This window comes from Quercus robur, chromosome 8 (genome assembly GCF_932294415.1).
Source record: "Quercus robur chromosome 8, dhQueRobu3.1, whole genome shotgun sequence".
Taxonomy (NCBI): Eukaryota; Viridiplantae; Streptophyta; class Magnoliopsida; order Fagales; family Fagaceae; genus Quercus; species Quercus robur.
In genome coordinates this window covers 32,074,054-32,081,460 of record NC_065541.1, presented here as the reverse complement: position 1 = coordinate 32,081,460, position 7,407 = coordinate 32,074,054, and the positions used below count along the sequence as shown (strand labels likewise).

The window sequence follows — 7,407 nt, the reverse complement described above, 5'->3', positions numbered from 1 at the left end:
TAACAGGATCCTTGATTTATTTTTCTTGTATAATAGGATATCCTGAGAATTACAATTTATTCCGAAATACAACTTAAAGGGTTGAAGTTAATGCAACAAGTTTTCATTTTGTCCTTCCAAGTGATTATTGAAGACTTTATCTACAAATTCTTGTTTAGCGGGGGGATCACAGAAACACAACTTCAAAACCTGGTGGCAATAACAATATCGTGGATCACTGCACTCTTTAACAGTATTGCATTTAACTTGTTTAAGTCCTTCAACATCCAACTTAGAACCTCCAATTATTGTATTTGTTAATGATTGCATTATATAAATTTTATTTAACTAGGAAACATTTAAAATCATTAAAATTATAAAATGGTGGCACTATACTAGTTAATTATATATATATAAAACAAGGTATGTTGTACATAAAAAAAAAAATGAATAAATAAAATCCAAAAAATTAATCACTTCTGTGAATGATAACTAATGTTAATTTTTTTAATCCAAATATTATGCATTTTTCAAATCTTTGTTAGAAACACTAATGTTCATTTACTCTCTTAAATGAGTAAAGATTAAATAATTGTACACAAAATTGTTTATTTAAATGTAGAATAATGTGAGTAAGAGGGAATCTAAATTTTACTTGAGTGAATGAATTAAAATTTTTTATCCTATGACACAAACTTGAATCCTGAAAAATTTTGCATATATATATATATATATATAAAACATTAAAATTACCATTCATTTTTTGCGATGAATAGAAGTATATATTTCTTAATTTTTACAAAAATTTATATCATACTAGAGGTACCAAACCTATTTAAAATACTGAATTATTTCAAAGTTTATAATTATTTGCAAGAACAATAAGGTCATATAGTACTATATACAGGAGCCAAGAAATAAGAGGGCAATTATAAAAGCCAACTTGATGGAATATTTCTCCATCTCTTATGTCTTTGTGTATACAATTGCTAAGCTCTTTTTTGTGTGTGTGTGTGTGTGTGTGTGCTTTTGCACCCTTACTGTTGATGTTCTTCTGCATACATGTATATATAGGAGAGAGCTTTGGCCAAACAAAATTAGAAATCTATAAATTTTGAATTTCAAGGAAAGATCTTTATACGAACAAATTTAGAAATCTATGAATTTTAGATTTTTCTCGATTTCTAAAAATTAATGACACATTTAGAGGGTATGTATTCTTGATTAATAGGAAGTTGTTATTAATTATATATATTCTTAATAAATGGTATATGACTTCCTCTATACAAAATAGGAAGTGCTATTATAATACATATTTTTTTTAATAATTGCATAGCATGTAGTCCAGTAGTATACTAGTATGTGTTGTCCATGACTTCCTCTTTTTGATTATGTATTCTCTAGCTTCAGATTTGTTTTGTGTTATTTTGTTTTATTTTTGTTTTTGTTTTTGTGTTTTTTTTTTTTTTATAATTTTTTTTTTTACGTTTGGATAAAATCCAACCTGATTATGTTATACTCATTAAAAAATTAAATAAATAATATCGGCGAAAACTTTTGGGTTGGTTAGGGTCGGATACCCATTACCCAACGGGTTTGGTCATCCCTAATTGGAGCCCATTTGTTTGAAGCTTACCATTGACCGCAATAATTGCTCAACTGAATCATCAAACAATTATTACCTAAAAATTCCCCTTTCTTCACCTTTCACCTACCAATATTCGTTTACAACAGAATCAAAAACATTATTGGGTGATATAGAGGTTTTGAAGGAGCTAAAGAATGGGTTGGACCCTAACTTAGTGAGTCCAGGCTCATGCATTAATTGTGCGTTTAGGATTGCTTAAAAGCCATATTTTTTAAGTATTCAGCTTATTTTTGCTACTATTCATAGGTCTCATTTGTTGGGTTAAGATAGTTTGACCCCGGTTAATTAATTCAATTACCTAAGTTGATTAATTAGGTTCAATTTTATGCAAATCGTGAAAGCACCAACAAATCACCAAAAATACTAAGTGCAGTGGAAAATAAATTTGACATGGTGATTTGTTGATAAATGGGGAAAACCTCACAAGGCAAGAACCCTAGCGGGTGATTTTAAGGTCATCACTCCCAAGAATCCACTAATCAACAATCAATGGTTACAATTATAAGGAATCTTACCAGCTACCTTGGCCTATCTCGAAATACCAACCTACAGTTGAACCTTCGCTCCTGAATGTTCAAATAGTGTAGAAAACACCAATGAACATTTAGACCCCCAATTTACAAATTACCAATACAACCTTATAATCAAACAATATATGTGCGGAATATGAATATAAGCTAAACCCAAACATGTAACACACTCTAAACCATAATTAATCACAATCACAGTAGTAATAAAAGGTAAAGAGAAAGGGAAGAATGATGCAAACACAAATATAACACGGCGATATTTTATCGAAGAGGAAACCGAAGTACCCGACCTAAAACCTCTCCGCCGCCCTCCAAGCGGTCAATAATCCACTAGAGAATGAAGTTGGGATACATGAATAGTAGAAGACCCTCTAAGCCTAATCCACCCAATGCACCTAAGCCTTCTAAGCTTCTTGCTCCAACAGGGTTACGCCGAACCTTGTCTTCCCTATCTTAGCAGATCTCGCAATAGCCCATTGCATAAACCAAATTGAATTGGTCCCTTCTGAACTACTTCCCAAGTACCAAAATAGCTTCTCACAGATATGAGTATGATGAGATAAGGATTTGGCTAATGTACCTCTCAAGGATATATCAATGGAGAGGGTGAGAGTTGAGGAATTTGGAGAATCAAAAGATGAAGAATGTGGATGAGTCAATCTTGTTTTTCTCTAAGGTTTCCCATCCAAAATTCTCTTTGGAAGCTCTCTGCATTTCATGGGTATAAGGGTATTTATAGCAAGGTGTATGAGGAATGCGAAGAGTCAATTACAACCAAACAGGGCATTCTGGCAACTCGTGCGCGCGACTGGAACGAGTCGCGAGTTTGAGTCATGAACTAACTTCCTGGCCAGACTAGAAGTTTTGTCCTGTAGTGCAACAGCTAGTGTGACCCTTCAGCTCCCCCTGTATGCTTTACACGTGTGCCATTCTAGCGACTTGCTAGTCGCGAGATCCAGTTTCAAGACTCCCAAATAGACACTAACTCCTGGGACTTCAATGTTGACCCATGCAATAACCTCTTCAGCAATTGGTTCATGTGTGGGTTTCGTTTCGACCTCAATGTCTCAGAAATGAGCTGAGTCACCGAAATCAGTCATGACCAGGTGGGTTACAACGGTTCACTCTCTTCCATTTTGTTAGGACATATGTGATTCAATATTAGGAACATATGTCACTATTTTATGTAATTGGCTAATCTTTTGACAAAATGCACTTTACTTTGTAATTGTATAGATCTAGGATTTGTTTAATACTTCAAGGACCAAGGTTTCAAATTCAAGTGTTAAAGCCATGCAAGTCTGTCCAAGAATCAAGTAAGAAAGTGCTGTAATTTAAAACTAGACAGCTAGCATCTATCGAGGTTTAAAAGCTGTTGAAGCCCGTGGCTCGACAGCTAGCTCAATAGATGGCTATCTATCGAGGTTTACGAGACTCAGTTTTTCAAAGTTGTTTTACATCCAATCCAAGAGTATGTGTTTAGACTTTCTTTTCTCACAACCCTAAACATATATAAGGATTATTTTAAGGGCCATCAAAGGTTATACAAGTTGCACAAGTGTGAAGCAAAGTCTTGTTTATGCAAATTGTGAACAGAGACAAAACTTTTCCCAAATTCATCTTTCTCTTGAAGAAGCTACTGTGTTTGTGCACCGTAGAGTTTTGTGACCAAGGAGCTTCGTGATCTTTATCGTGTGATGAACTAAAGAACTTTACAGCCAACATTCTTCTGTAGTTGGGGATTAAGTCGCGTATTGGAATCCGCGCATTAAAAGGAGAGATTGTCACTACAGAATGAGTCAAATTGGGTATTGGGGTAAAGGTTCAACTGTAGGTTGCTATAAGGTACTGTGATTCCCTTACTTGTAACCGTCTGTTTTGATAATAGTGGATTCTCGGGAATGGTGACTTTAAAATTACCTGGTGAGGTTTTTGTCGTGTAAGTTTTCCCCATTCGTAAAATATCACCATGTCAATTTAATTTCCGTTGCATTTAGTTATTTGGTGATTTGTTTGTGTTACCACGCGCTTTTCATGTTAATTAACTTAATTAATTCACTTGGCTAAATTAATTGGTTAATTCATCACAAGGGACCAATACATTCTTAGCCTATCACATTTCTTGGAACATCCCTTACTTAGACACCCTTGACCGCTCCAACAACTTCTTCTCTAATCCGTTTCCTGACTCACTCCTTAACCTGACTCGTCTGCAGTGACTCGGTCTCTCAATGAACTTGTTCTTCGACAAAATACCTACCTTGAAGCTCACTCACTGAGCTTGAGGAGCTTTACCTCGTTAACAACAAGCTGGAGGGAGAAATTCCAGCAAGTTTCAACAACCTTGTGAGCTTAAAAAGATTCGAACTCCAATCAAACAAGCTCACATGCAAGTTTCCTGAATTGGGTTCTTTGAAAAAGTTTTCCTTTTTAGATGCTAGCAGCAATGCCATCTCTAGCAAAATCCCATGGGTTTTTCCATCTTCGCTAGTTCAAATGTCCATGAGAAACAATAGCTTAGAAGGAACAATAATCCCAGAGAGATGTAGCTTGTAGGATTGATAATGCAAAATATAAAACATCATAGAAAGCAAATGTAAAAACTTTATGTATTTCAGTTTTTGTTTTTGTTTTTTTGTTGTGATGTCAATATATTCAAATTCTCTTTTGTTTTAAATTTTGTATAATTTATGTTTCGTATTGATCACCCTAAATAATAATCCTAGAACGCCACTGTGCTACAATCAATGGAAACATCACCTCTCGAAGGGTCCGTTTGGTTAGGCGTTTTGAGAGCTTAAATGAACATTTTTAAAATCCAAAACTCTGTTTTACAACCACAACTCCTTATAATTCTTTTTTTTTTTTTTACAAACACTAATTTTAAATTTAAGACACCGTTTTCAATGAACTTATACAAACACACTTGGAATTTCCAGCAGCTTAGAGACAATGTTACATGATTTGGCTTCTTCATTTCAAGTTGTTTCTTTTGGATATGTTTCTTGGTCAATAAGGAGGCCCAACTTTTGGTTTCCTAAAAGTTTTTAGTATTTAAACACTGAATTATGGGCCTAATAAAAAAAAACCGTTTGGTAAGGGTGTTTTTTACTGAAATGTTTGAGTTACATTTCCCATATTACGGTGTTTAAACACTGAATTTAAAAACCTACTCTTACCAGTTTTCAATTTTCAAATAACATTACTTATTGGTACTTTTGTAAATATGTTAAAAACCATGGGAACTACTTGATTTTTTTTTTTCAGATAGTTTTAACCTATGGCGTCAGTTTCTAATAATAGCTCTTTTATCATCAGACTAAGACACCAATTGGTTTTTGGTGTAGACGGGGATTAAACCCCAGATTTCTTATTCAACCATCAGAGACTTTACCAGTTGAGCTAACTGGAACCCACAGGTCCCACTTGATTAGAAAACACTTAAACAGTCTTCTCTATCTGTCATGTCTCTAGCACTCTTTTCCCTCACTATCTCCTTCAATTCACACTTGCTTCCCTTAACGTCTCAAGTCAATGATTTCTTCCATCGATCTAAACAAACAAAACCCAAGAAAATTTCCACATATCATAGCTCTTCTAGAAAATTCTAATGATTTTTTCTTCTTGTATTAGTGAAGATCTTTTTATTTAAAAAAAATTAAGTGGAAAGGGCATGTCAACAAGGAGAACAAAAGAACAAACTGAACAAGTAAGGATATTTTCCACTCAATCAGAACCCATGAAAAAGTTCCACATCTCACAGCTCGTTTTGAAATTTCACATGGTTTCTTTTCCTGTATCAGTGAAGAGATTTTATTTGAAAAATCAATGAGAAAATGGCATGTCAATAGTGAAAACAAAACCCAAGAAATTTCTCACCTTTGAAATTTCAACCGGGTTTTATTTTCTAGAACCATCGAGAGAGAGGGTCGAGCAATGGGTTTTGAGGACACAAAAAAGAAAAGAAAAGAAACATGGAGCAATAGAGGAGAAAAGAAAAGTGAGAAGGAAAGGGTGTGCATTGGTAACGAGGGAGTTTCTCTCTCTTCCAATAAAATAAATATGCTTTTACTTTGCTTGTATGATTTTAAAAAAAAAAAAGCAAACACATACCAAACATAATTATCCTTTTTTATATTTTAAAATATGTTTTTTAAAACAAGGTGCCAAACACATTTTTTGCATTATGAATACTTTAAACACGTGTTTGAACAACACTTTTTAAACTATAGTTTACTTGTTATTTTGAACAACGATACTTGAAATTGATGATTCAATTTCATATATCTACCATTTTGGAGGGGGGAGGGGTTGTTAGGGAAATTAGCTTGATCGTTCTCTAGAACATGCATGATCCTAGTATAGATAAAAACTTATATCGTATAAATCAACAAATTTCATCATATTATGTCAATGATTTAAAGTAAAAGAGTATGGAAGAAAATGTGCAAATATATAGAGTTTAATGCTAATTTTTTAGCTTTTTGAATAATTGAAGATTTACTAATCTTTAATTGTGCCCTTATTACATTTATTAACAGGATCCTTGATTTATTTTTCTTGTATAATAGGATATCTTGAGAATTACAATTTATTCCGAAATACAACTTAAAGGGTTGAAGTTAATGCAACAAGTTTTCATTTTGTCCTTCCAAGTGATTATTGAAGACTTTATCTACAAATTCTTGTTTAGCGGGGGGATCACAGAAACACAACTTCAAAACCTGGTGGCAATAACAATATCGTGGATCACTGCACTCTTTAACAGTATTGCATTTAACTTGTTTAAGTCCATCAACATCCAACTTAAAACCTGCAATTATTGTATTTGTTAATGATTGCATTATATAAATTTTATTTAACTAGGAAACATTTAAAATCATTAAAATTATAAAATGGTGCCACTATACTAGTTATATATATATATATATATATATAACAAGGTATCGTTGTACATAAAAAAAAATAAATGAATAAATAAAATCCAAAAAATTAATCACTTATGTGAATGATAACTAATGTTAATTTTTTTTAATCCAAATATTATGCATTTTTCAAATCTTTGTTAGAAACACTAATGTTCATTTTCTCTCTTAAATGAATAAAGATGAAATAATTGTATACAAAATTGTTTACCTAAATGTAGAATAATGTGAGTAAGAGGGAATCTAAATTTTACTTGAGTGAATGAATTAAAATTTTTTATCCTATGACACAGACTTGAATAATGAATAATTTTGCATATATATA

General features: G+C 32.7%; 1 pseudogene; it reads left to right on the top strand.

Annotated features, from left to right (window-relative positions):
• The first annotated feature begins 1,173 nt into the window (after positions 1-1,173).
• Positions 1,174-4,713, top strand: LOC126696163 (receptor-like protein 35; annotated as a pseudogene).
• Positions 4,714-7,407: the final 2,694 nt, after the last annotated feature.